Source organism: Marmota monax, unplaced genomic scaffold (assembly GCF_021218885.2).
Source record: "Marmota monax isolate L192 unplaced genomic scaffold, Marmota_monax_Labrador192_F-V1.1 WCK01_AAM20220418_F8-fsc00001, whole genome shotgun sequence".
NCBI classification, from domain to species: domain Eukaryota; kingdom Metazoa; phylum Chordata; class Mammalia; order Rodentia; family Sciuridae; genus Marmota; species Marmota monax.
This window is the reverse complement of record NW_026693777.1, coordinates 16,528,291-16,552,814: the sequence shown is the minus strand read 5'-3', so window position 1 is coordinate 16,552,814 and position 24,524 is coordinate 16,528,291. Positions and strand designations below refer to the sequence as shown.

Genomic DNA, 24,524 nt, shown 5'->3' with positions numbered 1-24,524 from the left:
GCTGGTACTAATTTAAAAGATTTATTTTATAGAAAGAGCAGGAAGAGAGGACATTCCAGGACCAGACCCCAGACCCCAAATGGCCTTGGGATTCTAGGCCTAAAAAAGTCCAGCTATTTTACCCTTTCTGTGGGGCCATGACAATCAGGGAGGGGCCTGTAGGGGCTGGGGGCTGTTCCACACGAGTCATGCATCCTGGTGGTTCATGGCAGGCCTCAAAGGCCACTGAGTCCATCTCCAAAGGAGCTCCAACAGGCACAGGAGGGACACATAGGTGGGACTCTTAACTCTAGGGCACCCCAGATTCTACAGGGATCTTGTGACTCACCAATTACACTGCTCTGTGTGTTGAAAAGTGGTGTTTTGTTAATGTGAACATTTAAAAATATAAGTTGACTTTAAAACCCCTGATTTTTACATTTCTTCTTCTTTTTTAAAAAATACTAGTTGCTTTAAAAACAGAGGCAGGCCTGGGCCTCTCCCCCGTTGTAGCCTCATGAGCGGACATTTCGGGATCAGACCCCAGTCAAGACATTTTGGCCTCTCCTGGAGGATATGAGGCATTGCCGATGGAGTGGGCAGTGGAGAGACCCCCACAGGAGCCCTGGCCTGCTCCCAGGGTGCTTCCCCTTCCAGGCTCTGCTGCCTGAGGCCTGCATGACCTTTGTTGGGAAGGTGGAAGCCTTCAGCTCCTCCCTTCCTTTTTATTCGAGTAGGAATATCTTTACAGTCTAACTTGGGTCAACCTCTTTGCTTTCCTGAGCATTCCCAAGTCACCATGAGCACTGCGGTTGGATGTCTACGGAGTCTCTGCTGGTTACCATGTTGATCTTGCCGACTGAGATCGGGGTCCACCACTCCCCGGGGTGAATGTAACAGCAATTACTTAATACGCCCCGAGCCCTGCCAACTGAACTTCCACAAAAGCAGACCCTCATCTCTTGCCAGGCCTGGTACTGACAAACCCAATGAGCCACCACTAGCAGCCTTCTGAAAGCCATGACACTTTGTCCTCCTTCCCCCCAGGATGTGGAGAACGAAGGTCTGCGTTGAAATCCCTCCTTCCTCCATCACTGGCAGGGCGACCTTGGGCATCTTGTCAAAGTTCTCCACGACTCATGTGTGAAATGGAATAACAATACCTACTTCTCCAGGTTATTAAATGAGATAATGCACAGGAAGTTCTTGACAGGATGTGTGTTCTGTTTAATAAATAGGAACCATCATTACTGAGAGTAATAATGACCTCAGTTTGGTAGTTGGAGAGTAATATCGAAGAGGATCTTAACAGCTTCCAGCCATTTAGTCAGAAAATAAGGGTACATCAACAAAGAATTGGTGATCCAAGAGGTGGTACAGGCTGTAAATAGAAGTCAGGTCAACAAAGGTTGGAAAGAACAGGAGGAGAGATCCCAAATGGGTTATTAGAGGGGTTTGGAGTGTGACGAACGGTAACAGAGAGCACCTCTCATGTTCTCTCAAAATCTGGCCTCTGGCTCCCGGCAGCGACAGGGTCTGGGCAGGGCAGACCTGTGTCACCCAATCCTGCATGACTTGTGCTTGTTTTAATTTTGGGTGAACAGATAACAGAAAAGCAGCCGCCACTGACTTCTTAGTTGAGGGCAGAGAAAAGAGGACAGTCAGGAATTTCGGCTCGCTGGAGGAAGCGCCAGGTGGAGGGTGGGATGAGTGGAGGGGGCAGGCTGTGGGATTCCTGGGCTGAGATCCTTCGCGGGGACAGCGGCACATCTGTTCTGATAGAAGGTGTTACTCTGCCCGGAGGCCACAGAGAGCCCTTCCAGCTCTGAGGAAGTTCTCGCTTGTCACACAACCAGGTCAACAAAACAAAAAACAAAACATTTAAATTGAACAAGAGTCACCAGCCAGGTCTCAAGTTCTTTTCCAAACTTCTTCTCCCACTTCGGTCCGTGGCACCATCGTCTAACAAGTGACTCAGGCCCCGAGCCTGGCATCACCCCTCCCTACCCGCCACCCCGTCTCCTTATTTTGCTCATGCCTCTGGCCCCCAACACGTGGACCATCACCTGGCCCTCCTGGGGTTCCTGCCCTGCCCTTGCTTGCTTTCTTCAATCCTTTCCCCGTATTACAATCAGTGTCATGGATTACAATCAGCCCAGGTCCCACGGTGGCCCCTGTCGCTGGAGTTAGCACAGAGCCCTACCACGGCCTAGAGGGAGCTGTGGAGCCCCTGGACTTCACAGCAGCAGCTACCCTTCCAGGGTCCCAGAGGCACTGATCTTCCCACTCCTCAATCGGGTCTGGCCCCTCCCCTGGCTTCCCTGTTTCTGGGATCAGGTTTGGGCTCACTCTCATCCCTTGAGTCTCCTTGCAGACACCCCCTCTTCAGAGGGGCCCTGTGTGGCCACTTTACCTCATGGACACACCCTCCCCGCCAAGGTCTGTTCCCTCATGATACCCCGTCGGTTCCTTTCAAGGCACTGACCACAACCCAAAGTTAGCTGGTTGTTACTTGGGTACTGTCTCTCTGTCCCCATTTGCGTGTGAGCTCCAGCACCTGGCAATGCCTGGCATGTTAGGAGGCCCCCCATCAGGACTCTGAGTGCCACGGTGAATCCTAACACCCCTGGGTTCTCATGAAATGCATCCATTCTGTCTTTTTGCAGTAAGAATATGTCATGAGGGACAAAAATTATTTTGAAGGCTACTTTGATGGCATGCCTAAGGATTCTCATTGGGACAGTCAGCTGGAAGGTCGGAATCATCACCCTGGATGCTCAGTTAATTTAACCTACGACATTTGTCCACTCTGCAGAAGATCTTTCCAACGACAGGGATCTAGCTCATGGGTTCAGTGGGGGATGTTTGAATCCTTCATTCCAGTTCCTCCTTCTGGCTCAGTGGTCTAACTAGATGGTCCAGGGGACAGGCTCTCCTGGGCAGCTGCTCCTGGAGTCCGCAATTTGTCAGCGGCTGCAGGGCTCACCCACACCTGCCTCTAGCATCTCCAGCTCAGACCTGGCTGTGCCTCTTGGACAGGAAGCCCCAGGAGATCTCCCACCAACAATCCAGAGGGACTGGGGGAAATGCTGCAGGCAGCTGGCTGGCCTCACAGAGCATTCCTTTGCAATGAGACACATAGAAGGTGTTACTCTGCCCGGAGGCCACAGAGAGCCCTTCCAGCTCTGAGGAAGTTCAGAGGGCCCCTGATCCTCAGTGTGCTGCAAAGGGAGCAGTTCTCTTTAACTGTTGAGTTCCTTCAGAGTGAAAGGGAGAGGAAGCAGCATCTATCCATTGAATAAATGAATAATACATTAGAGGAGGACCCTTGAATTTCACCATTTATGGAAAGGAAGAAATCTGGAAAAAAATCATAGATGGATATATAGTGTCTGGCTCTATGAGAATAACTTTTTAATTTTATCCTTATTTTGCCATGTCAATATGGGTATTATTATTACTTCCATTTTAAAGATGAGAAAAATGTTCAGACATGTTAAGTAACTTACCCAGAGTCACACAGCTAGTAAGCAGTGGAGTTGGGGTTTTAGCATATGTTCCTTATTACTCCTATAGCTTATTCCCTACAAGGAGGTAAGTAAGCTCTGAGTGCCATTCCCAAGCTGCAGCCACCCTGGGGAACCACGGAGTTAGTTCTCCCACTGAAGTTCAGCCTGCCCAGGCAGTAATAAGTGGATCTGTTCTGAGTTGGACTGTGAGGCGGAGGCTTCTTAACACTTTGGGCCTACCATGTTTGAAATAATCTCTAAACACAGGTTGAACTTTGGAGTCTGAGACCTCTTCCCTCATGATTCCTTCTCAATGACTCTTTTGTATATCAACCTGGCCCCCTCTTATCACTTGTAAATGTGTCTTGCTGCTCCAGGTCACTGGATGCTCTCAAAGCTTCTTGGACCTGAGGCAGCAGGATGGGGGAAATGCCTGTGAGCCTTTCCAAGAAGCTTCTAGAAACCTCACGTCTCCATGCTAGATTCTTTTTTTCTGTCTCTTTTATCTTCCTGGTTGAGCACCATCAGCTCCCCTCTCTTCCCCAGTCAGGTTTCTGACTCTTCAAACCTGGGCAGAGTCCCTCACCCCACCAATCCCTGACAGCTCAATGCTGATACTCCCCTCACTCATCCACCCATCCATCCATCCATCCATCCATCCATCCATCCAACCATTCATCCACCTACTCCCCCATTTATCCAACCATCCACTCATTCACCCACCCACCCACCCACATACCCATCCATTAATTCTTTTATCCACCATTCATCCATCTATCCATCCATCTCTGTGAACTTATTTTTTCAAATTTGTCCACACAAATGCTGTACTTAAATTCTTCTCATTGTGCTTCACCATGTCATATCTCTGCTCACTTTGGAGGTCTGTCCTTCCTTCCTTCCTTCCTTCCTTCCTTCCTTCCTTCCTTCCTTCCTTAATTTCCTCCATTGGTTAATCCTCCATTGGTTAATCCATCCACCCATCTATCCCTTTCACTCAACAAATAATTTATTAAGCACTTAATACACGTCACGTGTAATTATCAAGAAAAAAAGATCTATTATGCCTTTAGAGAGTCTTTCGTGCAGTGAGGAGGCAGACAATTAATTAAGTAATCATTGTAAGATGTGGTAAGTATGATGATAGGGTAAGAGCAGGGCTGAGGAAGCATTTGGCCTAAAATCAGATCAGTGTAGCTTTTCCAGGGCATGGGATAATTAATCAGGGATGAATGATGAGTGGAGTTGGTTTGGCCATAAGGAGGAAAGCCTTATGAGGGGATGGTGTGTACTTGCTAGTAAGAAAATACATGATGGTTTCAAGGGAGTGACATGAGTTTAGGTTGGCCACAGTGTTATGACTGTAAGCCATACCGAGGAGTTTGGGGTGTCCTGCTCTGTCCTCTACTCTTCAGATCCACTAGCGAATCTAAGATAGAGCCAAGGTACCATCTAGGTCTCAGAGGATGTTCCTGTACAGCAAGCCCACATTGTTGAGAATTAAAATAGGATTTTCTATATTCTTATTGTTGCTCTAAGTTAATCATGTACTGTCTGAAGCATTTTCTGTTTGTTTCGTGTGTAATTAGCTTGCCTCTTGAAATAAGTTGCATTTCAGGGGAAAGGAAGATGTCTTGCCCCTATACTCTTTGGTTCTCTTCAGTGACACCTACTAGATACTTGGTCTCTGAATCATCCATCCAGCTGTTCATCCATTCATCTCCCACCCTCTTGTTACTTCTCAAAGACAAGCTCCTGCTTTCATGGAGTGCATAGTCTAATGGTGGGTAAAGGGTCATCATATACACCAAAAAGGTTTCCTTTGTGCTGGGGGTATAGATCAGTGGCAGAGTGCTTGCCCAGTATTGGAAGACCCTGGGTTTGATCCCCAGTGCTGAAATACACACACACAAACACACACACACATATATGTATATGTGTGTGTGTGTATATATATACCTTTTTTATTTCCCCTTTGTTTGTTTGTATGAAATTTCCATAGAGCAGAGGTCACTATTAAACTCATTATTATTAAAAATATTTTAAATTTATTTAAAAATCATTATTAAAAAATCAAATTTTCAGTGTCTCTATGGAGGAAACCAACTTATTCACATTTCTCAGAGAGTTCAAGTAAGTCTTGACTTAAATATACAACAAATTTAAAGGCGGCTCCTAAGCTTGACTGTTTCTTCTGGCTACTAAGCAAAGATCAAGCAGGTGTCTGTGCCTGTGCACACACACACACAGGAAGGGAAGGGGCCCACTCACTGCCTCATAGCATTTTCTCTGCTAGGACAAGAGCGCTCTTATCTCTTTGAGCTACTGTAAAGATTTTTCTCCCTCTTTGCTGTCTCATGGTGGAAATGCTTTGTATTTCTGATCATGAGTGTGTGTATGTGAATGGGGTATGGTGGGGTGAGGGTTAGGAACAATCCACTAGAATTAGAAGGAGAATCAGGCCTTCTTAAAGGTAATCTCTGTAGTGGTCTTGCTAGTTAATCTCAAAGGGGAATTAAATTCTTAATTTTCATAGCTGTAAACCTATCTAGTTTCAGCTCTGTATATGACTTATTTGGGTCCAAGTGTTGCTATTTATAGCCCTATTTGAGCCCCAAGTTTGCCCTGGCTCACCTTAAATGTGTGGGGGAAGACAGAAAGATTGACAGCTCCAATTCTCTCCCTCTTCTAAGTCAAGAGGGGAAGTAAAAAACACAAGTGATCTGGGAATAAATGGTTGCTGTGTCCTGAAATTGATAAATCCCCTTCTTGGAAAGGCAGTGAAAATAATCCATGAAATTATTTATTTAACAGTGTGTCTGCTCCCAGCACTGAAGGGAACAAGTGGCTGGTTATCTGATTCATGGCTTTACAGATGTTGGGTCCCTCTGTCTTGCTTTGTCTCCTGCTGGGGAACTCATTTTTAAAGAATGATTTTGATCTGAACAAAAAAGAGAAAGTTTGTGTTGTAGAGACATAAAACTTCCGACCCAAGAAAAACCTTCTAATCCTTGGGGAGAGAGAGGAGCTGGCTCCACAGGGCCTGGGTCAAATTTGGCCATTTCTTCTTGCTTTCCACCTTAGTTCCCTGTCCACTGGAGCATTTATAAAGTTCCTATTTCTGGTGGGCAGTTTCTAGAGATCCCAGTGAGTAGTAAATTCAGAAAACATGACTATGCCTGGGCTGGTTCTTCAATTAGAGACTTAACTCTGTAGACGATCAGCTAATTCTATAGACGTTTTCTTGACTGCACCAAGCAGGGGCCAATCTGAAGCAGAGATGCAGCCTTGAGCACCTGCCCTGCACCCCATGCACATAGGAGTGAAGGGGAACGCTGTCCCCGGGGGTAGTACAATACCATGGCCCATAGCGGCCCTGGGTGCGAGAACTGTGTACGGCTGGCATGTCAGTCATTCGAGGTGTATTGAGTTTTGGGTCACAAAGGGGTTGTCAGAAATTTCCTTCTGTGAGCCTTCTAAACGACCTGTCTTCCAATCCATAGCTCTTCCCTTCTTCTAGTCAAATGGCTGATGCTTATTATCATTATTTTTTTGGATGACCTAGACACAAAATGGGGCCCAGGCTGTCACAGAGTGGGAGCCAGAGGGCTCAAGTCCTAATCTCAGTTCAGCTAAAGAAGCGGTATAGCTTCTGCTCTAATAGGAGAATCGAGTCCACGGTTGGTTTTACTTGCTTTGGATGCTCTTGGGAGGAGCACAGTAGGCAAACTTTTTGGGAAATAAAGTCTAAAAGCAGAAGTGGAGAATTTTCACTAGGGAGGGAAGTGGGGATGGAAATCACGAGACCTTTACGTGGAAAGGTTTGACGTCCTGATGGTCCACACAGGCTGTTCCAGAGAACAGACAGTAACAGACCCAAGGCCAGGGTGAGGGTGAGACTGGGGAGAAGGGCAGACATGTACGTGGGTTCTCCTAAGCCACCTACCCTCACTGAACTTATATGAGAACAGGAAGCCTGTTTCTCTCTCGGAATTTTTATTGGTGGATAGGAGCAAACCCTACAACACTAGTTTTTGGAAATTGCAGGTCTCATTCAACAGTGTGTGTTTGTGTTTGTGTGTGTGTGTGACATAAAGAGGGCTCCTATGTCACACTCCAGAGCTTACCTCTAACTCTTTCAGGAAATCAGACCAACAGGACCTCAGCCTTGCAGCCTGTCATCCACCATGGCCCCAACTCTTCACTGGCTCCTCTTCTTCCTCTCCCCCACTAGGGGAGGTACCTGCCCTCTGCTAAGAGTTGGTTCTGGGCACCCAGCCCAGATTGCCCCAGGCCAGCTCTCCACTGTGCTTCTTACTTGTAGGCAGTGGGCCGGGGGGATGGCTGGAGGGTGGGTGGCTTCTTGAGGCTGCTGTCTTTGAACTGTGCTTCTGAACAGATGGCAGCCGGGTCTCCATGCTCTTCCTTCTGCCTGCCCCCCCTTGTCAGACCAGTGTGAGCCACACTCCTTCCACTCCTTGGCATGGTCCCTCTCTGCTGGGACCCCTCCTCTGGTGCCTACTCAAACCACTGTCGCCACTTGCCTGGACTCACACTGGCTGCCTCACCTGCTTCCTTGTGACCGTTCCTCTCATTCTGTTACTGCCCACTCTCCTTTCAGCAGCCAGAGGACTCTTTTAATTTTTAAAAGTAAACCCCAACATGCCACTCTCCTTAACACATGGACAGGTTCCCACTGTGCTTGGAATACAATTAAAACTGTATAATCCAGAAATTCTGAAATATAATGTTGGCCTACTCAGAATCATCTGGAAGGCTTGATGAAACACAGAATGCTGGATTATATTCCCAGAGTTCTTGATTCAGCAGGTCTGTCTGGGTGGGACCTAAAAATGTGCATTTCTACCAAGTTCCCAGGTGCGGTTGCTGCTGGCTCCAGGCTCACACTGACAGCTGCTGATCAAGCCCTCAAAGATCAACCTTTCTTGCCTTCCGAACACCTTCTACCATCTTTCTCCATCTACTCTGCCCTAGCCATAGTTGCCTTCTTTCTATTTTCTTGAATGTGTCAACCTCATTCTTACCCCAGGGCCTTTGCACTAGCTGTCTCTAGTCTCTGGAACTTTTCTTTTCCAGACATTCCCATAACAAGATTATTTTTAAATGTCCCAGCTTACATGCCACTTCCTTGTCTACCCATCTGATTGGTGCTCCAGAAATTCTTCATGAAATCATCCTGTTTCATTTTTCTCTTGTTAGTTTATCTATGTATGTTTGGTATCCTCCATTAGAACAAAATCTCCCAGACAGCAGAAACCTTTTCTGTCTCATTTATCAGCACCTGGAATAGTCTCTGGGATACAGACAGTACCCATTATATATCTGTTGAATGAATGAATCAATTGTGGTAGACCGTGAACCCAGGACTGTCTGACCACAGAGCCCATGCTTTACAGTCACCAAGTTACACTGAGAGGGATATGGAGGACCAGCTATCAGCTGGTCTCACTGATTCTGTTTTTGTACATACTACTCTGTTGTGAGTGCTGTATTGATCGCTTTAATAGTTCCCTTTGATTTCCCCCAAAAGAGTCTAACCTCCTTTTCCTGGCCTTCAAAACATGCATGGGAGGAGACATCTTGGCTAGAATTCTGCCTCAGCTGTCACTTCAATTATTCGGTAATGACTTTAGTTCAGCGCATCCTCCTTTGTTCCTTTCTGTGACCGATGCTATGCAAGTGATTATCCATTCCATCCTTCAGTGGTTAAGAACAGGGCCTTAGAATCAGAGATATTCACGTGCTGTCCTCAAAAGTTTTGGCAAATTACTGAACGAAGCTCTCTATAAGCCTCAGTTTCCTTATCTGAAGAGGTGTGCAATTATAAGACCTACCCATGGGGTTTTTGAGAGGACTCAACATGGTAATACAAGGAAAATTTGTAGCATGGTAACTAGTAAGCAGTCATAAATGTCACTTAATCTGGTGATGATCTGTTTAAGTTATAACTGGAGCAAGCAAGAAAAGGATTATGCTTCCCCTAGTTCCTAGGACAGGATTAGAAGAGGTTGAGATAACTGGAAGTTTGACAAGTGCTGATTTGGGACCAGGCAGGGTATTTCCTGAACTCAGTGGTCTGGTCTGAGGATGAATTGCTGACAAAGGAGGGTATGCCTTGAGAGGTCTTGTGTTTCCTCAGCACCATTCCTCATTCTCATAGCACTGCATATTGGCCTTACCCTATTTTAGGAAGTTTGGAAATGGATGTCATCATTCCCCTGCACCTACTGCCCCAATGTGAACCAAATGCCTTTCAAAGGTCAACCTTTCCTGGTACCCAACACTGTTTTCTCCTAGGTCTTAGTGCAGAAGCAGCTCATTTGCATACCTAAATCCCATTGGTTAGAGATAGACCTTCAAGGGTCCAGGTTTATCTCCACGGTGGGGGGGGGAGGGTATGTGTGGAGAACCAATGGGATCAATTCATACTCTTTTTGGGGGGCAAGGGGGAGACCAGCTATTGAACTCAGGGGAACTCAACCACTGATCCCCATCCCCAGCCCTATGTTGTATTTTATTTAGAGACAGGGTCTCACTGAGTTGCTTAGCACCTTGCATTTGCTGAGGTTGGCTTGAACTCAAGATCCTCCTGCCTCAGCCTCCTGAGCAGCTGGGATTACAGGTATCCACCACTGCACCTGGCTCAATTTGTACTCTTGAGGGCTTTTCAGCCTTGGATAAGGAGAGTTAGTTCATGCCTGGACGGTCGATGCTCTTATTGACACCTAAGCCCCCACCCATGCCCTTTTCTTTTTTCAGAGATACCAGAATCTGATTTTGTAGTACTGGTTCCAAGTTGTCAATGTCCTTTCCCACACTGCCTTGGCTTTAACAAATCCTCCCAAGATCTGCTCCTTACTCTGCTGGACAGAGTGAGGGCGTGGGGGCTGTCCCTCCTCCTGTTTCTACCTCTCCACTCTGTCCAGGGGCAGAAGATGGGCAGTTATTACTCATTTCAAGCAGGACATTTACCTAGTCCTGTCTTATTGGAGGAATGAAAAGAAGCTTGGGTTTAGAGACAGGTGAGGATCAGATGGTAGGAGGCAGCCCAGTTAAAATCATGTTTGCTTATACTACACATCTGGGGGTGGCTGTATTTCTGATGACATTCAAGGCATGGAACAGTCAGACAGAGTCATTCACCTGAGAAAGAAACGCAGTGACTCTCTGGGGTGATAAAAAAAAAAAAAAAAAAAAAAACCATAACGACAGTGACAATAATATAATACATTTTAAACTCTGCACTTGCCTGGAGGGCCCTTAATCAAGGATTTCAAAGCACTTTCCCGAGATCTTGCCCATTCATCTTTCCCACATCCCCAGGAAATAGCTGGCAGGCAGGTAGCACAGCACTATAAATAGAGTACTGTATCATTATCTTTGATGTGAACACTATGTATTTAGACAGCATTTTCTCTGAAGAGCTCAAGAGCTCCACACACGTTATATTATCTAATTCTAACTCATTCATACGACGGCCCCCATATTTGCTGCCTTGCAGGTAGTTTGGAAAGCTTTGGATCAGACAGAAATTCACAACTCTGAGGCCTACTCTCTTCCTCCCACTCCTGCCTAATTCACAAGCACTTCTCACTGCTCCTCTTGCTGTCCTTAAACAGCCACTAGCACTGCCGGATCACCCCGTCCAGAAACCACCATGACACAATCACCCTTGGCACGCACACTCAATTTCAGGTCAGTGATACCAACGACTGAAAGAAAATGACATAATAAATTTCCTTACTGCCAGGTTCCACGTGGATCTAGTTTGTTGGATTTCAAAGCCTCACTTGAACACCTATCTGATGGACTCCGTGATATCACGAAGATACGGGGTGGGGATGGATCCACAGCAAGCACTGATCACAGGAGCCCGTGGCTGAGGTTCAGCTGCTAGCACAGTCCCTGTTCACCTTGAAAATGCACATCACCTTGAAAACTGACCCCCAATGGGTTTCTTTTGTTTGTAAGAGCTTTGTATGTCCTTTCCACTGATAGCCTCAGGCCGGTGGTATTCTTCTGGTGTGGACTTACAGGGTATGTCACATTGTAAGGAATCCATCAATTGTGTGATCATTTTCTTAGTTGTCTTCACTGTTCTAGGTTCTGTGGGGGGCAGAGGGCTCTCTATATCTCCAGAGTTGAACACATGTCTGATGCTTAATAAAAACACTCCTTGAATGAATGAATGAGGGAAGAAATGATGGTGGAAATCACAACGAGCATTCTCTCTGTTAGGGCTTCTAATCACACCTTTACGCACAGGTATAAGTTCCACTTTAGTGCATGATAATGCTACCTCGTGCCCTGGCATACCCTGGAAACTGCAGCTTCAACAACCCTCATTCTCCCCAGCCCCAGGAAATACAGGGGGCGGTTTAGGTACCTAGTCTAGTATCATCTCATAATTTAGTGGAGCTCTAAACTCAAATTATTTTTATGATCTGCCCCAAAAGCCCAGTGTTCCCAGCAAAAGATGTCACCTGCACCTGTCTATAGGGTACGAGGGGTAAAAACACAGAAACTCTGGGGGTAAGAGAAGCTTGAGTTAAAGTCTTAGCTCTATTGCTTACAGCTGTGTGAACTTGGCTGCATTCCTAACCTCTTAGAGCTGCTTTCTCTTTGCAGTAATGTGGAGAAGATAACATCCACATTGGGGGGTGGTGGAGGTTAAATGAGAAAGCGCAGGCAGCAAGCTTGGTAAATGACTGTTCCTTTCCTTCCTTCTATCCTTGACCCCTTCCTTTGACTCATCCTCCCTTCTGGTGGCCAGTTATCCTTTGGATGCGTCTAGCTGTCACCCCATAGGTTTTAGGCTCCATGCTGGAAGTGTTGAGAGACTCAGACTATATTTAGATGCCTTAGTTCTTTTATTTTTTTACACCACTGTGTTGCTATGGTGATGGTGGAGCGGGAAGGGGGAGGACAGCTTGAAAGTAAGGATGGAGCTCAGCCGTGGAGATCAGTGGCTCTGGCTGTGGACTGTTCTAGTGAGCTGGTACTCTTCAAGATCCTTACCTGTGCATTCCATCAAGAGATGCCGCAAGGAGAAAGGAGGAGGTTCTGCCTGGCAAAAGCGCTTAAGAAGAGGGAAGATAAAGAGGACAGAATGCTGAAAACCGCTCACTCCACTGGCCCAGACACAGCCTTATCCCCTGGAGTCCTTCTCCAATGGCTTTTCTATCCATCAAGTCAGCAGACAGCAAATGGGGTTGGGTGGAAAAATGGCATTAGTTATGCTGGAGTTCGGAAGATGTTCAGATCAGAGTCCTCATGAAGAAAGTCACATCTCTGCACCAGGGTACAGACTTGTCATGGATTCAGTCCACAGGGATGAACAAAGTCACACAAGGGCAGAAAGGAAAAGGTTCCTTTAATTGTATACTTGCTGGATTTGAATGTGGGCAGGCAGGCTCCATGCTGATGGCCAAAGCCCTCACTGTAAAATGATCCCGTGTTCCTAAGGCTGTTAGACATCATTTCGTCAAGACCTCAGAATGGCCTGGTGAAGCAGGATTATCTTTTCATGAGGAAATGACACAGAGTTGGCAACTCACCCAATGTCACACAGCTGGTAAATAGCTGAGAATTGAACTCAGGCCACCTGGACTCCAAATCCAATGTTCTTTCCAGTATACCAATCGCTACCAAAAACAATTTTTTTTAAAAGCTAAAGATAATTTATGTGAAGAAAGTCTATAGTGACATATAACCAACAAAGCAGATCAAAACAGAGTGGCTGCAACTGACGTGGAGGGTCCAGCTAAGACAATTCCTCCTCCCACCTCACCTGTGTGAAGAGGGTTCTCGGCAGCACTCTTCAAAGGGTGGCTGTTGAAGCACCCATATTAGAAATAGCTGGGGTGACTGAAATGCTGATTCCCAGGTCACAGGCTCAGATTCCAATAGAGTAGATTTAGGGTACAGGAAACTAGGAGATTTTGATAAATACTAATTTAATTGGGGGTAACCTAGCAATACTGGGTCAGAAAACCGGGAGACAGAACATAATCACATCACCTATTTCTTTTCCTATCTGATTTCTCAGGCTCATTTCCAGCAGCCTGAGATCATGCCTGGCAAAGCAATCTGGCTGGACTGTTGGGTAAGGATTTTGAACTGTCCTCTGGGCCTCCTATCTAGGGGGCTTATCAGGGTCCAGAGGAGGCCACAACCATTTTCTGGACTTGGTGGAGTCATCATGGTGCCTAACGGGGCAATGTCCATGGAAGGAGGCCCTGCATGAGGGTAGAGGGGCGGGTGTCATACTCAAAAGCATCAAAGGGGCATTTATCAGGTAAAAAGTCCTAAAGGAAAGGGTGAGGTTTGGACTGAAAATATATTCATTGGCCAAGCACAAAGTCCAGAAAGACATGCAGGGAAATGTGTGCTTGATTTCTCATTCACTGAAGGGTTGAAAGGCCCTATATGTTAAAGAAAGGAGGTTTGGGTATTTCTGCTGAAGGTAGCAGTCAGGGATGGACCACAATTTTGAGCTCCCCTAAATTCTGAAGACTTTATGTTGATTCCCTCTCTCATAAGCAGTAGCTTCCTGTGCTTTACACAAATAACTCATTTAATCCTCCCCCAAACCAAAGAAGGTGCTATAAGCCCTCCTATGTTGGAGGCAAGGAAAGTGAGGCTATTGGAAATTAAATAATTTTGCCCAATATTGCCCAGCTAGAAAGTGAGAGAAGGAGGATTTGATTTCAGTGATCTGATTCCAGGGTTCAGAATACTCTTAACTTAAATTAATCCATAATTTAAGTGTAGATAGTTCAAATAAGTTCCTATGATGAAAAATTTTAACTATTGAATTCTTTCCATTTTCCCCCCTAATTTTGGGTGGGGAAATGACCCTACTTAGGATGCTTTTGGGTAATCCAGCTGCAGGGAGTTGAAGGGAGTCTCCAAGAGAGCTATTTTTTCCCCATTTTTTTTCCTTTGCTATTCTTCCTACTCTCTCATCAGTTTACATTTTTTCAAAGTTGTTTTTTTAAATCAAGTTTTATTAAAACAACAACTAAGGACTACGATGGATTTATGATGTAAGCCCTGCCTCCAAGGCGGAGCTGGGATCCCACCTCCCCTAGAAGCCTTCCCCTGTGTCTCTGCCTGTAGGCCTTCTACCTCCTCCAAGCCTGGTCTCATTTCCAGTCTGTAGCTACTACCACTTGCACCCAGCATCCCAAGACTCCTGTCCTCTCTTGTGCTCACCATCCTGTGGGCCCCCCAGGGGCCTGGCCAAGGAACACACCTGTTTGCTTCTCCAGAACTTGTCAGAGTATGGCTAGCCCAAGCCACTGAGCTCTCCACCTGGGAACAGGAAGTCGAGCCAAAGGGAAAACGAAATCAAAGGAGGTCAATAATCCTTTGTATTTGCTCTGGGCTCTTCTGGTTGCCGAGTTACTTCCGTTTTGCCTTCACAACAGCTCAGAGATGTCAATGGAGTTATACTCACTCCCAGTTGAGGGGTGTGATAATTGAGACTCAGAGGTGTCAAGGAATCTGCTTAAACTCACACAGCCGGTAAGTGGCACAGCTCAGATTAGGCCCATGTCTTCAGATAATGAGGCCTCCCTGCCTACAAGCCTCATCCCACCATACCTAGGCATTCTGTTTAGCAAAATAAATGTAAGAAGATGGTTCATTTCAGTGGACCAGGTGTATCACTGTGTAGGAGTGAAGGTAGAAGCAGAGTTCTGGCAGACAGATTCATCTCTGAGTTATGGCTCTGCCACTTATAGCTAGAAAATATTGTGTGATTGTGTGTGTGGTGGGGGGTGTGTGGTGAGCCGCTTCTGCCGTTTCTGCAGACTATGGTCGCCATTACAAGATGACGCTGGCTCCACTGTGGTCTGTGACAAACAACTTCTTATCTGGGAAAGTTGGCACATGATTTTTCACCACCCTGTGAGAAAGCTCCACGCGGCAGCTTTGCATTGGGGCTTGGGATGCTTTATTAAGGCTGGGAGGGGCATCCGAGAGAGAGAAGAAGAAATATCAAGGGCCTGAATAAACTGCTGAAAGAAGATTCCTGAGTTGCGTCTTCCTTGCGGGCAAGGGGTCGCGACAAGTGGTGCCGAAACCCGGGAACCAGAACTTTCAGCAGTCAGGGGTGGTGCACCGGTTAGTCCCAGGTAAGTGGGATCCGTGACCAAAGCGGGGTTAGTCCCAATAAGTGGGATCCGCGATCAAAGCGGGGTTAGTCCCTGGTAAGTGGGATCCGCGACCAAAGCGGGGCAGCTCCTCTGTAAACACAGAGAGAGCCTTACATTTTATTGCAGCTGCACTGTGTACTTTCGCTTTTGTTTTCTGTGTTTCTTTTGTTGTGTCATTTCGTTTTTGTTTTTTGTGCTTCTTTTGTTGTTGTGACGACAGGGACGCTCCCCTGTAAAAGGAAGAGAGCGGGGACTTTTGTACTTTCACTTTCTTTATAGCTCTAAAAACATTATGGGCGTTGCTTCTTCAAGCCCAATTTTGTTGGCCCTAGATGGGTTGTTACATTCAAAAGGACTTAAGATAAAGCAGAGTACTTTGCAGATGTTTTTAAGAGAAGCTGATATAGCGGCTCCTTGGTTTGCTTTTTCAGGGAGTCTTACGGTTCCCAGCTGGGACAAATTAGGGAAAGATCTAGATTTCGCTCATGAGCAAGGTACCTTGCAGGGTGGCATTATACCACTTTGGAAGTTAGTTAGAGGATGTATAACAGATGGTCAATGCCAAGAAGCTGTGAGTGAGGGTCAGGCCGTTCTTGAACAACTACATGAAGAAAAATCTGAAGGATCATGTAGTGAAGTGGCAGAGAGTATTAAAAGTAACAGTAGTGAGAAGGCAAAAGAGCCTGAAGATAAAAATAGGAGAAGGCTCTACCCAGACTTGACCGAATTAAAAACGCCTGAGAACACAAGCGACTCAGAGAGTTCTGAGGACCTTGATATATTGTTACAACAACTACATAAGATAAAAATGAAAAAGAAGAAAAAGGAGACACAGGGCACGCAGGCCTACTGTAAGAAGGGGAAGGGAGTTAACATTGGTCAACAAAACTCTGAGGAGGAGGAGGTAGAATATCTAGAAGAAGATATGGTGCCGATTGCCCCACCTCCGTATGTGGGGGGGAGCCAAGGTTCCGGGAGATCTTTTCATGCACAAGTTTGGAGGACAGTTAATACAGATATGGGACTTGCATACCCTGTATTTCAGGACAATAACAGGGGAAGATATCATGAGCCTTTAGACTTTAAGATAATTAAAACCTTGGCAGAATCTGTCCGCACTTATGGCATAGATGCCGCTTTCACTCTCACTCAGGTGGAGGGACTTACTAGATTTTGCATGACTCCCTCAGATTGGGCTAGTCTAGTCCGCACTTGTGTTTCCCCAGGGAAATATTAGGAGTCCAAAGTTGGCTGTTTAATGTTTCTGGCAGTACCCAAGACTCGGAGCGAGGTAGGAGGCTTAAAATTTCTGCAAATAATTCACAATTGTTTAATGCTACATTACCCTCCGCAGCAGTCTGTCTCCAATCTCCGTTCCTGTTTCTTTTGGCTAATGTTACATCACAGGGGATGCTTAATTGTTCTAATATTACCTGTTATTTGTCTGAGTGTTGGAATGGCTCCTGGACTACGGCAATGGTTATGAAAATTCCAACTTTTGTCCCGATCCCGGTTACTGCAGATCCAGAGTCATTTCCTATTGTTGAACTGATTAGAGCCCGTAGAGATTTTGGAATTACGGCAGCCATAGTGACAGCTGTGGCGGTATCTGCTGCTGCAGCAGTTATAGCTGGAGTAGCCATGGCCAGCCAGGTACAAACTGCTGCCACTATTAATCAGGTTATTCAACAAACATCCACCATACTTGAATCTCAAAGTAGAATTAATCAACACATTTTATCTGGGATTCTGGCTGCTAATCAAAGGATAGATCTGCTTCAAGCTCAAGTTGAAGAATTGTCTGACCTAGTACATTTGGGTTGTGTTGATCAACGTGCACATTTATGTATAACCTCTGTCAGATTTTATGATTCCAGAAATGCCTCCCGCATCATCGGGGAATATTTATCCGGAACCTGGTCCATGGAAGCAGAAAACTTGATCCAGTCTCAACTAACTCAGATTGCTGTTCTGAATAGCACCCGTGTCGAACCAGTGACTTTGGGTCAATTCACCAGTTGGCTATCCTCTGCCTTTTCCTTTTTTAAGGAATGGGTGGGAGTGGGCATTTTTGGTGCAATGTGTTGCTTCGGTGTTGTACTTTGTTTGTGGCTTCTCTGTCGCCTTAAAACTCGCCATGCACAAGAAAAGGCTATGATCATACAAGCTCTTGCAGCTTTAGAAAATGGCAACTCACCTCAAGTCTGGCTTGCGCATCTTAAGCAGTAAACCTTTGTCATGGTCGTTACACCCCAAGTTATTATAACATTGCACTGGGATCGACATGACTTTCCTTGTTATTCTCTTAGTGTTGGAAAGCCCTTGCACTCTGCCGGTCTTACTGCCATTGCACGCAGATGGGTTTCCACACTAGTGCTTTTCTATCGTCTTAAAGTCCGTGCCTTTCTTTCAGGGTGCTGTCAACTTGTTTGTCCTTATAAACAGCCACAGTTCAGCCTCAGCTATCCCCCTTCGTCCACCATCATCATCACGATACGGGATGCGAGGCAAGGCACTGCACTTGAGTGATCCTTGACGTGGACCTCAAGGAGAGCATGTCCTATTGCATGCGGGTTAGATGCGTTCACGCCCCGCCCCACGAAAAAAGGCGTCGGCTGATATGGCCTCAGATCTGGGGAAGGGCCCTCCTTAGGACTGAGCCATACTATGCAGCCACTTCTGCACAGTGGGATAGGACCTCTACTCTCGCCTGTATTGTTTTAAGAAAACAGAAAAGGGGGAACTGTGGTGAGCCGCTTCTGCCGTTTCTGCAGACTATGGTCGCCATTACAAGATGGCGCTGGCTCCGCTGTGGTCTGTGACAAACAACTCCTTATCTGGGAAAGTTGGCACATGATTTTTCACCACCCTGTGAGAAAGCTCCACGCGGCAGCTTTGCATTGGGGCTTGGGATGCTTTATTAAGGCTGGGAGGGGCATCCGAGAGAGAGAAGAAGAAATATCAAGGGCCTGAATAAACTGCTGAAAGAAGATTCCTGAGTTGCGTCTTCCTTGCGGGCAAGGGGTCGCGACAGGGGTGGATCACTATTTCTTTCTTTTTTCTTTCTTCCTTTTTTTTTTTTTTTTTTTGTTTGTTTTGTTTTGGTGATTGAACCCAGGAGCACTTAACCACTGAGCCACATCCCCAGCCCTTTTTTTGTATTTTATTTAGAGGCAGGGTCTCACTGAGTTGTTTAGGGCCTTGATAAGTTGCTGAAGCTGGCTTTGAACTCGCGATCCTCCTGCCTCAGCCTCCCAAGCTACTGGGCTTACAGGCGTGTGCCACCATACCTGGGTGGGGAATCCCTATTTCAAGCCTCTATTTTCTGATCTATGAAAGGACGATGTGAGGGTGAAGTGAGACATCTCAATTTATGCAAATTGTTTGGCATAAATCACTCAATGTCTACTCCTTGCTACTTGGTTGTTGACGACATTGGTATTAATCACTGAATCTGTTATAATTAAAAGATCCCAAGTAAGAGTGCATCCTCTTGGTTATTTTCCAAGATGGAGGCTGTGTCCTATTGGCTCAGACACTGCCTCTATGTAGTAAACTTTTCTATTTCCTGAAAATGGCCATACGGTTGCTTTTTTAGCATGCCCTCCATTAAGAGGAGTTTCAGTGCTTTCTGTTGTCAAACTTCCTGGGCTTGAGGAGAGAAATCCTGTAAGTGGGTGGTTATCTTATCTTTTCACCCTGCTGGTCATTATTCAGCCAAGCCTAACATATTTTCATCTTTTCCTCACACTCTGTCTAGTCAAGTTTCTAAAGAAGCAAACGTGTCATTGAAGCGATCAGACAGAATACTTAGCATTTTCCTCACATGCACAAGCTTTCAAAGTACTTTTCCATCTCTCTCCAACATGCAATCTCTAGGGGCAGTGTGGTGTCCAGGAGCACAGCATTAAGACAGGAGAAAATGGAACGCTCTCTGGAAATGCTGTATGCCTAATGGAGAACCAGAAAATATTCAGAGGGAGGGCAGACATGGAATTGGGGAGAGAAATTCAGGACCTGCCTCAGCTCAGATCTTCAGATTCCTAGAATTCCATTTCCACAATGGCACTTAAATTTTTGATATGGGAGACAGAGTGGTGGAGGGGTCAAGAGCAATGATGGAGGAGAAAGATCATTGGGGAAAATTTACATGCTATTTATACAGTGGACATTGGAAGGAAAGACCTGTCTACATGAGCTAGTCGGACAGGGATAGGAAAAGGTGAATGACTTTCTGGACTTCAGAAACTCAATTCCATTTACATATTGTTACTGCATTTCTGTGGGCAGAGTATGTGTTAAGCATTAGAAACTGAAGGAGTTAAAAAGAGGAATAAGATATCGTTCTTCACGCCAAAGACTTTGGCATGACAAGGATTATAAATATTGAGAAATAGTGACCTTTTGGCCAAATTCATAGGCTGTTTATGACAATTCCTCCCTGATCCCTAGTCTGGAAAGAAGAATGGATTGGTGGTACCCCATTTGCCTGCAGACTAAAACAAAACACACCAACACACACACACACACACACACACAAACAATACATAAATAATAATATACACATGGGCAGATTACAATTTCCTCTTTCCTTCCACACATTCTCCTTGGACTCTGCTGGTGTTGACATGAGGGTGAAACATGGACCAGCTTCTAGACAGCAATGTTGATAGTTCATGGTTATCTGTAGTGTGATGCCTCTGGGGTCCTTCTTCTCTCTTTAACCTGACCTCCCTCCCTCCTATATTGACCCTCATTGGCTGAATCCCTACAATATGCCCAGTGCTGTGCGTGATCCCTGGTAAATATCAGGCATCCTACCTAATAAGAGGCTATGCTCTCTTTAATCTCAAAAACAGAGAATAAAACACTTTCCTGCTTTTCAAGAATTCACAGTCCAATGGGAAAGGCAGACGTAAGCGAATATTTATACTGAAAACTCATGTCTGATTTATGAAACTGGGAAGGACTGAAATTCCTAAATGTCATTTGCCACATATCAGTCAATAATAACAATGGCTAATACTTGCATGTCATTTGATATTTCCAGGAACTATTATAGTGTTTTTCATGTATTGATTCATCAAGACTCCACAACCAATAGGCTAGGAACTACTGTTATCCCTCTTTTACAGATTATAAAACCAAGGCCCAGGGTGGTTAAGTCACTTGCTAAAGTTCACACAGTTAGTAGATGATAGAATGCTAGATGAAACAAAAGGAGGTTGTGGCCTCCATTATAACCTCTAGGTCTCTCTGGCTTCTTTACAACCAGCATTGATCGAGGTTCCTTAGGTGCCAGACACTGCTAGATTCTTTCAACACATCTCATTTAATTCTTTTTACAATTGTCTACGAGGCAGGTGCTAATGTTACCTCTATTTTATAGAGAAGGGAACTGAGAATCAGAGAAATTCAATAATATTTCCAAGGTTGCACAAAGAAGTGAAAAGAATCCAGGATTTCAGTCCAGCTTAGTCTGACCTGAGGCCCAAACCTTTCCTTGAACCTGCATTTCTTCTTCCTGGGTGATGGGTTCTCTTTGGCTGGAATCTCAAGAACAGTAGGATTAGTATCTTTAGTTCCCTCAGCCTACTCCAAGATGTGACAACCCCTTTGCTCTGGGAATATGTTTGTGTCCCTGTTTTGCTGAGATGGATCAAATTCCATAAATCAGTCCATCTACTACCCAGAGCCAGCACTGAGCAGGGGGTGCCCCAGGGAAGAAGTTAGAGATATTAGAAGATGAGACACTTCAGCTCCAAGGGCTGTGACCAGCTGCAGCCAGGGACCCTTGATGACACAACTTTGCACAGGTACCATTACCCAAAACATGGGTCTCACGGGCTTTGATGCTTATTCAAGGAAACAGAAATTCTCCAAGAATCTCCAGGGGTCTAACATATCTTTTTGTAATTACTAAAATTGACCAAAGGGAAAAAATATGTCAGGCTAGAATTATTGGACAACCGTCATATAAATGAGGAAAGAACGAGAGCTTAATGTGGAGAATAAGGAGGAGGTGGCCAGGCAGGTGGTGTTCAGGAGGACAGGCTTCTAAGGAGGCTCTTAAGTCGCTGGGCAACTCCCACATCTCCTCAGACTTCCCAGAATGCCTGTAATGCTAGTGGCTCAGGAGGCTGAGGCAGGAGGATCAAGAGTTCAAAGCTAGCCTCAACAAAAGCAAGTTGCCAAGCAACTCAGTGAGACCCTGTCTCTAAATAAAATACGAAAAAGGGCTGGGGGTGTGGCTCAGTGGTTAAGTGCCCCTGGTTCAATTCCTTGTTTAAAAACAAAACAAAACAAAACAAACAACTTCCCAGAACATAGGCCATTAACACAGAATATCTACTGATGGCTTGACAGTCATGTAAACATTGTCTATCAAAGACCACAGTGGCTTGAGTCCAACAGGTTTAAACATTTTCCACTTGATCTCATTTATCTTCACTTTTTCTTTTTCTTTTTGTATTTTGCTGTTTAAAAAAAAGTCTTGAGAGCTACTCTCTTCCCCTTTTCCTGTCTTAAGCAATTAGTCTGTATCAAATATTCAATTCCAGTTTCTAGTTGTACTGAAAAATCACTTGAGCTGCCATTCACAATTTCAATTCTTAGGTAAATCAAACAAATTCAAAACAATTGCTTCAAGAACTAAAAGGGAAAAAAAAATCTGCACCTTCTCTTATATTCGCTTTGCTTTGTGGGATTTGAGCTCCATGTACCATCTGTCATTTCCACTTTATAAAAGATACACATGGACCAGAACTTTGAAGCCCATGTCAAATAGGAAATTAACGAACCAGTCTTCTTAAATATTCATGGTGCATCTAAATATGTAAGGAAATGTACTAGAAACTGATGAAGTATAAATTGGATTCTCTGTCCATCAAAAGATCGCAACATTAGTGTATAATGTTATTTTGTGCCTTGTGGTGCTGGGAATGGAACCCAGGGCCTCCTGGATGCTAGGCAAGCACTCCACCACTGAGCTACATCCTCAGCCAACACAGGTGCACAATAGCATTTCGTTGGATAGTTACAGAAGACGGGGGTGAAAGTGCAGAGTGAGTGGAAGGAATGATCACTTGATAGATATTAAAGTGTTCTTGGAAGAGCTGGGATGGGACTGATCATTAAGAATATGAAAGATTCAGGTAGTTGAGATGGGCAAAAGGTTATGACACCAAGGCTGAAACAGAGAGCCTGCCCAGGGAAGAGTGTCCTTCCTAAGAGCATTCAGCAGATAGTGAGTTGGCCCCTTCGACAAGAGCAGAAGGGTTGTGGGGGCAAACAACGAGATGTTCATCTGGTTGGTGATGTTGAGACCTAACCAAGCCTCTTAACCAGATAAGAGTCCCTTGGGAACAGAGTTTCTCTACATAGGTGTTTTGGGGAAGCCCCTGCCCAGCCATCTCCTATGGATGCTGCAGTTTCTTCCCTCAAGATTGGTTTAGAAGCAGATCCCTCAGAGCTGTGTCAGCTGGGGACAGTTCTGTCCTCCCTGCTGTCTTCCGGTTAGTGGCTCTTTCCCCATCAGACAATGAACTCTTCTCCTGCTGCTTTCGGCCACTCTCTGACATCTGAGTCACTTGCCTCAACCGTGATGACTTTGGTACCTGGCTCACAGTCCTTCTGCCAGCATCCTGGATGATGTTAGTGCCCAAGATGACTCATTAAAACTCCTTGGCCTTCAGTCCCCTTATGAATGACTTTCACCTCCACCTCAGCCACCCACTCTCAAGTCCACACCTTACGCCTTATCACCTGCAACTGCCCCACCTTCAGGATATCAAATGCAAACATCCCATAGCTGAACTTACCATCTTCTTCACCAGAGCTGCTTCTCCTTCTTCATGCTCCCTGCTAGTTGGTCCATTATTCATTCATTCTTGCATCCTGGTCCCCTCTCTGTACTACCTCACTTCCAGTCAGGCATCCTATTTGGCTGCTTCTACTTACTTAGGTCTTGTGAAAACACTGTCTCCTTTTCCTTCCCTGCTAAAATTCTCGTGGGTTGATCACTGTTACCTCTGGCCCAGATTCTGGTTAACTGTCTCCTGACCCATCTCCCTGGTCCACCTAACTTCATTCTCCCCATCTGTTTAAGTTACAAATCTCCTTCTGCCTTTTCTTCCCTCCAAACTTTTTGATGGTTTTTCATTGCCCTCCAAAGTTGTTAGCATGTTGTAAAAAAGCTTTTTTATTTTATTTTCCTGGAATACTGCCATTTGAACTCTTTCTTGCTCAGTTCCCATAGGATCTCCAGATCTCAGACTCCTTCTTGGAGAAGGTTTTTCCAACTTCCATAGATGGGTGTGGTGAGTTCTGCCCCAGGTCCCCCCACAGCACCCTGTGTCTCTGTGATGACACTTGCCATGCTCAATTGAAATTATTATTAAGGACACTATTCCCAGCAGGGACTCATGAACACTTATGGGATGAATGCATGAAAAGCAATGTAAGAGAGAGGTGTTTTAAATGAAGAAAAGGTGGGTAAGGCAAAGTAAAAGATAAATTTCAGGTTTCACACTGAGTGAAAGAGGTCATGGAGCAGTGAACAGGGAGGGGGACTATCGGAAGAGAAGGAGCCAGTTTTGAAAGTGATCCTTTCAAGTTGGACATGCCACTTGGAGAAAGCCTAGACATGAGGAAACAGAAGACAGGAGGCACATATTTGGGACATTCACACAAAGAAAATACCTTTAAATCCATCTACTTAGATGATTTCTTCAATCTAGAATTTTAGAGAGGGGAGCAGTGGACCAAGGCTTCTATGTGGAAGAAGTTTCATCAGTTATCCAGATAATTCAGGCCTAAATGAGATTTTTTCCCCTTACTTTTCTAGATAACTGTC

At 45.4% G+C, this 24,524-nt stretch overlaps 1 protein-coding gene across 7 annotated transcripts in view; it reads right to left on the bottom strand.

Moving 5' to 3' along the window:
• Positions 1-24,524, bottom strand: part of Slc8a3 (solute carrier family 8 member A3) — a 134,620-nt gene that overhangs the window by 20,212 nt on the left and 89,884 nt on the right. The gene's annotated exons all lie outside the window — the stretch shown is intronic.